Source organism: Chelonoidis abingdonii, chromosome 1, assembly GCF_003597395.2.
Source record: "Chelonoidis abingdonii isolate Lonesome George chromosome 1, CheloAbing_2.0, whole genome shotgun sequence".
Lineage (NCBI taxonomy): Eukaryota > Metazoa > Chordata > Testudines > Testudinidae > Chelonoidis > Chelonoidis abingdonii.
In genome coordinates, this window is record NC_133769.1 from 126,526,709 (window position 1) to 126,537,276 (window position 10,568).

A 10,568-nucleotide genomic window follows, 5' to 3' on the forward strand; every position below is an offset into this window, starting at 1 on the left:
GCCTTATATTAGTAAAATAGGATTTTTAAGTGCATTTAACATCTTTATTTAACCGTTCTGCTATATTAATCAGGCCCCCAGAAAAGAACACTAGCTTCTATTATAGAATTTAATTAGTTTTGTAACCAAATCCTCTTTTTACAAATGCATATGGAAGAAATTCTTTCTGCATAGACATTATTTCAAAGAGTTGGTTTCTGCAGTAGACTCTTTCTTTAATTAAATCATTTTTTTAGAAAGTAAATTGTCTTTAACCTTTTTACAGCACATTTTCAAAGCTTTTTCTTTTTTAATCCAAAGAGATGAGCTGTTATTGTCGCTGAAGAAGACTCTGACATTACGTTTGTAACATCAAAAATAATTACACTCAGTGGAAACTTAGACCTCACTTAACAAGAATTCAGCCGCTAAAATTAATCGCAACTGCATAATATATCATACATTTAAGGGCATGGTTCATCAAATATGAAATATTTTGTCTGCCCACTTCTTGATAGAATCTTCAGTTTTGCAAGGAAATGTATGTACCATAATTCATTAGATGTGGATCCAAGTGTATCCTCAACTCACAGGGCATGGGATGGATGTTTAGCTTTGTTTATATTTACATTTTCTTCAACTTTATCTTAACTTGTCAGTTTCCCAGATTGAAGAACATGTCAAGTTTGTTTTTTCTACTGACTGATTTCTCTACTCCCCAGTGTTTTTTGTCACTGGTTTGCTGAAACAGTATTTATATAGCTCCATTGGCTCTAAAGCTCTTCTTACTTCTTCTAACATTTTGGATTTTACAAGTGAAAAGAAAAATAGAAAAGAAAATAGAGACAATCAAATGCCTGGAGCTTAAAACAAAGTATGTGCAACCTACCATCTCACTTGAAATTTAATAAAATAAATAATTATGTAAATATAACATAGAGTTATAGATTTATATTTTGTTCATAACACATAGTGTAATATAAGTTGTATATTTTCATGTTTTGGTTTTATGTTATCATTCATGCCACAATAAATAAAAAAACCAGAAGTTGATGTACTCTTTAAAAAAATAAGATGTGGGTTGCCACCATGCTGGGTTTTTTTGCATTCCCCTTTTTTCAGTATTATTGCCCTACAAGGCACCAATAAAAACAGCAAATGTGTTCTTTACTTATACTGTGTTTCTGTTTCCCACTTCGTACAGCCTAGGGGTGCTGTTTAGTTTCGTTATCAGATGAATAAAACAAGGTACAAAAAATTTAAATCCAGATTTCAATTACTCAAAAATTCAAGCTTTACAAGTCCCAGGGGCCAAAATCTTTCCTGGTGAAATGCCAGTGAAATGTCAGGAGAAAAATTTGGACCCAGAGATCTTATTCAGGCCACATGCAGACAGGAACGATTTCCAAAGTACAGATCTGGATCCAGATACTGGCCGCTGTGTATGTGGGGCTGCTTGGATCAGAGTTTTGGTTCAAGCCCAGCTCTAAACAATACATTGATTTAGTTTAGCTAATTTATAAGTATAGCTGTTAGGTTCAGAAATTCAAAATAAATTCAGGGAAATTTATCCACAAAGATAAATAAGTACTCGATCAATAACCCTATTCACAGTTAACCTGGATTTTGAGGCATATTGACTAACCACTTATTCAGTTTCCACAGCAACGTGTCAGAAAGTGAGGCAAAATCAGTGCAAACTTCCCACCACCTACATTTCCCCCCCAAAAGAAAACTGCCAAAACCAAAGTACAAATTCAGGTGGCTGCAGTGTGTACGTGCCCTATACGATTCAAAAACCACTCATAACAGGGAGACAAGATGCTTGGGAAAATGGGGAGTAGCATATAGCCATTCAAGGATGTGATCCCGCAAATCCTTATGCCTGTGAGGTGCTCCATCAAAGGCCTCCTTGTGTGAGTAAGCGGTTGTAGGGTTGAGCCTGAACTTGCTGAATCAATATCCCAGCCACAATATGTAGCTCTGATTTTTGCAAGCTGGGAGGCTCTTCCTGTGGGTAACTTAGCACCCTCAACTCTCACTAACTTCATTAGGACGTGAGGGCCCTCAACATGTAAGAATGAGGGACTGCGAACAGCTTTAACAAAGCAAGGCTGCCTGACACTAGTCTCCACGCCAGCTCTTGTGAGCAGTAGACAACAGAAACACACATCTTGCAACATGATACAGTAAACAAAGAGGCAGTGCCTATGCACCAAGACGTGTTGGAGGCTTGTTTGCCAAGAAGAGTACTGGACTTCACAGGGCCACAACACACACAAACAGTAGCCCATTCATCAGTCACGCAGTGTGTATCACAGAAGTGCACCTTAAGTGTACAGTACACAAAAGTCACACCAAGAGCAGTCCCCCAAGACTCCCCTCTAACACAACACATGGCACCATGGACAGCTAATATTGCAGATTAGTTGTGCTCTGTCTTTTCCATGGCCCCTAAGTTACTTCATGGCCAGCCTCCAGGCCCAACTAACTTGTTACATAGGTGATTCTATTGACCTCATGGCAAGAGCTACAACTGCTAATCCCATCCCCACTCACCATCTCCTCACTGAGCAGAAGGCTGGCATTTGTCATCTGTACCGTCACAGCTCAACTATCGGGGGGCAGAGAGGCATGACTTGTTTATGGATAGGCTGGCATATAGCAAAATCCAAGCTTTGACCTAGAATGGCTGGAAAGGGGGAGTGTGTGAGAGCGCGACAAACTGAGAATGAGAAATATCCAATTTGTAATCAAACTCTAAGCTTTTCAAAAAAGGAACCTAGAGTTAAGGCCCTAACTCCACAGAATAAACATTTAAAAAGCATCTAAGTGACTTTTGGAAGTGACGTCCCCATGCAGCTGCTTGACGTTTTCAAACTGCTGCGCATCCACCAGCTCCCAATGGCAGCCAGGGGAGCTGGTGGCTGCTCAGTAATTTTGAAAGTCAAGCAGGTGCCTCAATATGGATTTAAGAACCTAATTTTAGTTCGGCCTAAATTGAACCGACAATGGAATTTAGTTAAATTGTGCTGTTGCTGGAATGGAATCTAGCTCAGCTGTCCAGTGTTGTGTCAGGCAAACAGAAGTAAAAGCTTGTTTAGGTCACTTACGTAAACAGATTTAACTGGTTTTATATACACAAAGTGCCACTTTTCAGACTAGGCCTACACTACAGGAGAGAGACTTGTGCCTCTGGCAAAGTCATTCCTTTTCACATTTAACAGACATGGCTGGTGGAGTTTTGTGTGTGTGAGGCCATGTATAGTGTTGTGTAAAATCTGTTGCAGGAACCCAGGTGAGGGGCTAAGAAAGGTTCTGGGGAGGCGCTCTGTACTAAGTGAACAAGAAAAGAAGCTGTTAAGGATAATTTTTTTTTCTAAGTAAATTCCCTTGTTCAGTGTTAGATGAAAACAGCCTTTTTTTAGGATTTACAGTGGCGCATAAATAAGAGGAAAAGAAAATGACAATGCTCAATCCTCTCCAAACATGATATTTGATAAGTCCATAGAACAGCCTAAGTGGAATGGACACTTCCAAAAGGCAATGAACATTAACCCAGCAAGCAGGGAATATAGGTCAGCTCATTAATCTATACACTGGGGAGTGATGCTGAAAATATTTATAAAGCCTTTTTGCTTAGGAAGGAGCTAAGAATAACTATGACATTATGCTAAAAACAAGTGTGATGAACAGATAATTCCTAAGAGCAATGTATGCATTCACCAAAAGGTGCAAAGATCCACGGAAAACGTGGGCGACTAGAAAGCACCCTAGATGAACAAGCAGAGTATTGTGACTTTGGTGTCAACACTTGAGCGATCATCTAGTAATTAGGATTTTAAACAAGGGGCTTTCAGAAAAATTACAGAAATGTAGCCAGGGAAACCACAGGGTAACTGATGTCTGCTCAGTCACTGAATGCATATGTCAGAAACATAAGAAAAGGAAGTGTGTTCGCTAAAGCAAAGGAATTAGAGACTTAGGCATCACTCACCTTTGCTTGGGCTAGCTTCAGGGGATTTATGTCCAGCCTGTTCATGAACAGGCTTAGATAGCTGATCTCAAGAGTTGCACTACTTTCTATTGGTACTATTTGTATGACAGTACCATTGCCAGGGCTCCATTGTGCTAAACACAATGCATAACCAGAGATGGTCCCAAAGAGCTTACAATCTGAAGGGATACGGCAGGAAAGGGGCAGGAGAATTTATTACTAGCCCCAATTTACTGACCTGGATTCTAGTCTGGTTCATGTCTCATTAATGAAATCATTGGCTAATTTCTGACTGCAGAATATGGCTGCTGAATATTCATAGGGGAGAAAGCTTGACTTTCAGGTTCCATGCTGACTTTTCAGGGCTGGCAGCTCGAAAATGCTCATGTGAGAGCGAGAGAGCAAAAAACACCTGTATGTGCAAAAATTAACGTTAAAAACTTTGAGCTGGAAGTCATTCCAGGAGAAAAACCATGGAACCCTTGCATTTTTTCCAGTCACTTTCCAGGCATGATTGTGCTCTTTCCCGGTAAATTAGTCCAGGCAGATTACCCTGTGCCTATGCTGTAGTTTATTGCCCACTACCAACACATACACACATTCTCATTGGTTCTAGTCTTCTCTTTGGATGAGTGTTTAAAATCGCCACAGTGCTGAGGCTTGTTCCTGTAGGTTCCTCACAGTGAGGCACTATCCCTTTTTGACTTTTCATATTGGTGGAGCTGTATATTTTTCTCAGAAAATCAGCCGAAATTTATTCCCGTTCATCAAGATGTTCCCTTTCAACTCATCCCAGGGATCAAGCTATGGATACAGGTGACAGGCTATGGATACAGCCCAGTACTCTGCTCTCTTCCTAATCTATGTGCTTGCCACAATGCTCATAATTGCAGTAAGAATGGTCATACTGGGTCAGACCAATGGTCCATCTAGCCCAGTAGCCTGTCTTCCGACAGTGGCCAATGCCAGGTGCTTCCAAGGGAATGACCAGACCAGGGCAATCATTAAGCGATCCATCCCCTGTCGTCCACTCTCAGCATCTGGCAGAAAGAGGCTTAGGGACACCCAGAGCATGGGCATCCATCTCCGACCATGTGGCTAATCAGGCCTGGTGCAACCTGTTAGGTGACCTAGGCGGTCGCCTAGTGCGGTAGGATTTGGCGGGGCAGCACTTTCTTCAGTGACGACCGCAGTGGCCGGATCATCAGCCGCCCTGGTTGCCGCCGGCATTTAGGAGGAGGGAGCTGAGGCGGGGGGGGGTGCGAGGAGGGCTGGCTGCAGCAAGTAAGGCAGGGAGCGGCATGCAGGGGAACGCCCCGGCCCAGCTCACCCCTGCCCCACCTCCTCCCCGAGCACACCGTGGCTGCTTCACTTCTCCCGCCTCCCAGGCTTGCGGTGCGTAAGCTGATTGGCGCCGCAAGCCTTGGGGGCGGGGGGCCGGGAGAAGTGAAGCAGTTGACTCCTGCTCTGCCTCCTCCCCAAGCACACCGTGGCCGCTTCACTTCTCCCGCCTCCCCCCCCCCACAACATGTGGCGCCAATCAGCTTAGGGAGAAGTGAAACAGCCACGGCGTGCTCAGGGAGGAGACGGAGCACGGGTCAGCTGGGGTGGGCAGCTGCCGCACAGCTCCCTGGGCAGGGGAGGGGGGAGGCTACCATGGCGGGGGGGATTGCATCAGGGCAGGGGGGCGGTTAGAAGGTGCCATAAGGAGGGGTGCCTCAGGGGCGGGATGTTATTGCTTCCTATGGGGGGGGACACCTCAGAGCTGGGGGGGAGGGGGGCGGAGCCACCGCAGGGCTCGGGGACAGAGGCAGGCACAAGGTGGAAGTTTCACCAAGGGCGCAAAACATTCTTGCACCAGCCCTGTGGCTAATCAATGTAATAGTGAACTCAGTTTTTACTCCCTCACAAGCACTGTATGATCTTAGGGCAGTCAAAAACTGATAGCAACACTGTTTGTTTCTGAACCATTAAAGCAAACACTTTGGGATGGGATTAAGAATGTATTGATTAAGGACGTGTCTTCATGCAGAGCTGCACCAATTTACTTTAAGGTGTGATTTTAAACTAGTGAAAGAGACTGTGTAGATATTTATTTTGATTTCAATCATGCTTATTTTGCTTAAGCCAATTAGGAACAGGTTTAAGATTTACCAAAATAAGCCACTTTTAAACCAAAATAAAAGTTCAAAACAGAGGCATTTGCACCAGTTCAACTACTTTGGTTTAATTAGAATAATGCCTGTTTTTGTGCCTATGAGGCCTATTGGTTTAATCCCTAATGTACCTACAGCTGTATTAGTATAAAGGTATCTTATAGCAGTATAGCTATTTCCCCTTCCCATACAGACTTAGCTATACTGTTATAAAGCACTTTCATACCAATATACATTCGGGGCAAACAGCTTTTGTGTAGCGGCAAGGACTTAAACTGAACCACCAAAAGCCACTCATACTGAAATAAGAGGATCTACACAGAGGTTTGCACCAGTTTAATTTCACAGTTTAGGTTATAGCACTGAAATTTTCTCATGTAGACAAAGCCTAAACTTATAAGGATGTATGACTTCATGAAAATTACTCAGACGCCTCTCTAAGACTGCTATAATACCACCTACTTCAAAGGGGTGTTATGAGGCTTAATTCATTAATGGCTGCAAACTACTTTGAGATCCTTGAATTAGAGGCACTACAGCAGCGCAAAGTAGTATTAGCTAGAGGAAAAAGCTCTGAGAAAAGCGTGGCATTAAATGTTCAGGCTTCAAAAGTCAAAACCAGGGGTGGGTTTGCTCAATGTCTCATTTTAGTTTCAGTTCCAAAGCTCAAAATACTTTTTAAAAAATCATATTGTGCCCTTTTTTGTATTTTTGTGCTATAAGAATAAAGTATGAATTGGTTTCAGTTTGGTTTTTAAGGTTTTTTTATTTAACCCTTGGGGCTTATCAACACACAAAGAGGTACAAATGGCTAGTGTATTTAAATACTCCACACTTATACTGGTGTAACGGCTCTCATACCAGTATAGCTTATTGCCCTAAGGGGAGGGGAAGAAGCTATACCAGTACAACTGCATATTTCCAGGGGCTGCAGAACTGTTGTACATCAAATGTGGTATAAATGTTTTGTTAACGTCACACGCCTAACCGAAACAGTTATACTGGGATAAAATCTGCATGAAGAAATGAAAAACTAGGCCTGACAAGTCTGGTCTTCCTTGGAGCTGGAAGATCTCAGAGCCAGTTTATAGTAAGATAAAGGTGTTAAATCTTCAACAAAGGCTTCCTTTATCCAAAATATTAATTAACCATTGCAGTTAAATAAGCATTAACAAAAACAAGCAACTAAATATTTTTTTTAAAGACTGACTATAAAACCCTTCTCATATCTGTTGCTCAAATTTCACTTCAGTCTTGTGATGTCGTCATTGCACTAATGCTCTAGTCAAAGTGTCTTCCAGGCAACAGAAGACCAGACTATTCAAAGTGAAAAACAAGCAATAAAAATTCAAATCTTCTGCATACAGCATAAAAAACCCAAAATGGGCACAAATTGATCTCCTTTAAAAGCATAAATGAAAGAGAAGTCATTACATTTACCTTGCTAACCACCTGTTTTCTTAATTCTTCCCAAATCAAGTTTAGTGACTTTCCCTCCTTCCAAAAAAATCTTCAAAAGAAAACAAATTCCCCAGCCAAACGTAGGAATTTAATTTCTTTTCGTAAAGTTTCCAACTTTTGAGATGAAACCGTATAACTTTTCCTCGTTTCCAGGACCCATTGAAAAGGAACACTGAGGAAATGAAGTATAAGTGATTTGGATTTTCAAAGATGCTTTGTTTCTTGTCTAATAGAATGTGAAGCTCTATGTAGGAGGTGGGTAGAGCCATCATAACCTGCTTTCTTCTCACTGAATAAAGAAGGTCACTATATTATCATAACGGGGAGGAGGAAATTACATAGGCAACTCTCCAGCAGACAATAAAGACAATTCTGACAGCAGGATCACAACAGCTGTAAAACTTTTCTTTTCTTTTCCAACAGACATATCAGTGTTTAAATGACAGCTGAAGTAGGATGATGGACTAAATACTTTATTCTCTGTGTTCCTTCTGCTGCCTTTTTTTTAATAGAAATATATCTTGAAGACTGTATTCAAGTTGATCAAATAATAAGTCAATTTGTCAATAAAACAGATTAGGCCACCTGTCTCTAGATACAATTTCTTTCAACCAGCTTATTTTGTTAATGTTGTCTTGAAGTAACTGCTCCACGAAAAAAAATTACAAAAATATATTTCCATTTTAAGCTTATTGAAACAGAGCTCAGCCTTTGATGGCATTCAGTAATCACAGAATCATAGAAATGTAGGGCTGGAAGGAACCTGAAAGGTCATCAGATCAAGCCCCCCAATGCTGAGGCAGGACCAACTAAGCCTAAACCATCCCTGACAGATGTTTGTTCAACCTGTTCTTAAAAACACCCAATGCTGGGGTCCACAACCTCCCTTGGAAGCCTATTCCAGAGTTTAACTACCCTTATACTTAGAAAGGTTTTCCTGCTATCTTGCCTACATCTCCCTTGATACAGATTAAGCCAATTGCTTCTTGTCATAATTTCAGTGGACATGGAGAACAATTGATCGTAGTCCTCTTTATAACCGCCTTTAACAATGTTTGAAGAGTGTTAAGAGCGCTCCACCTCAGTTTTCATTCCTCAAGACTAAACATTTTTTAACCTTTCCTCAGAGGTCAGGTTTTTCTAAACCTTTTATCATTTTTTGTTGCTCTCCTCTGGATTCTCGCCAATTTATCTACATCTTTCCTAAAGTGTGGTGCCCAGAACTGGACACAGGACTCCAGCTGATGCCTCACCAGTGGTGGCTAGAGGGGGGCAATTTCCTCCCATGTCTTACTGACAACACTACTGTTAATAAACCCCAGACTCATATTAGCCTTTTTCACAACTGCATCACATTGTTGTCTCATACAATTTCCCAGTTTGACAGTGAACTATTGAAACTACTCTCTGAGTAAGGTCTTTCGACCAGTTGTGCACTCATGTTATAGTAATTTCATCTAGACCACATTTCCCTAGTTTACTTATAAGAATGTCATGACGGACTGTGTCAAAAGCCCTACTAAACTCAAGCTATATTGCATCTACTGCTTTCCCCTCTCCATTTGCCAGTGACCTGATCAAAGAGGGAAATTAGGTTGGTTTGGCACAATTTGTTCTTGACAATCTATGGTGCCTATTCCTTATAACCTTAGTATCTGCTAGATACTTGCAAATTATTTGCTAAATAAATTTGTTCCAGTACCTTTCCAGGTATCTTACTTAGGCTGACTGGACTATAATTCCCTGGGTTCTCTTTGTTCCCCTTTTTTAAAGATAGGTGCTATGTTTGCCCTTCGCCAGTCTTTTGGGATCTCACCCATCCTCCATGAGTTCTCAACGATAGTTGCTAATGGTTCTGAGATTGCTTCATCTAGTTCCTTAAGCATCCTAGCATGAATTTCATCAGGCCCTGCTGACCTGAGTGCCTCTAATGTAGCTAAATAGTCTTTAACCTCGTCTTTCCCTATTTTGGCTTCCATTCCTTCCCCCTTGTTGCTAGTATTAATTGTTTTGAGTATCTGGTCACTATTAACCTTTTTTCTGAAGACTGAAGCAAAACAGGCACCTCAGCCTTCTTGATTACGTCAGTTAATCACTCTCCTTCCCTTTTAAGCATAAGACCTGCACTGTCCTTTGTCTTTCGTTTGCTCTTAATATATTAACATAACCTCTTCTTTTTGCCTCTTAAGGCCCTTGCTCGGTGAAACTCATTTGGTGCCCTAGTCTTTCTGATTTTGTCCCAGTATGCTTGTGCTATTCTTTGGTATGCCTCCGTAGCCATTCATCTATTATTTCATTTCTGTAGGAGTCCTACAAAAATATGGTATCTCTTTTTTTAAAAATGGAAGTAGCTATTCTGTGGACTGTGGGGTTAGAGGACTTAGTACCGTGTACTAAAAACAAATGCTAACATTTTCGTTTGGCTCAACAGAGGCTGCATAAATTTAAGAAGTTATACATTTGGAAAGTGTCTTAGGGGAATGAATGGGTACTGCATACTAGCCCCTACTGGAGAATAACTTATAAATATATATATATATATGTTTGGGCATGAGTAAGCAATAATGTGGAGAAGGCATCTGAACTGTATTTCTGTGTTTCTGATTTCATGCCTGTCACCCATTCTGTGACCCCCCCCGCATAATTATTTCCTATGCCAATACGCAGTATCTGTAAGACAGTTATACTATCAAATGTTCTGTGTTGTCATATCACGAGCCATTCAGTGTACTTGCCGCATTAATCTGTGATGCACTGATGTATAGCACACTGGAGCAAATAACTCCTTAGAGACAAGGGGCCATATTCAGCTCTCAGTTATATGTAGAGGTACTCCTGATATACACTAGCATGACTGAAAACAGAGAAAGGGATACTAGGTTTGCACAGAATGACCAAATACAGATGAGCCATACAAACATTTTTAAAAGGCAAAGTTAAAATTTGACTTGCACATGCAGTTAAAATACAGTAGC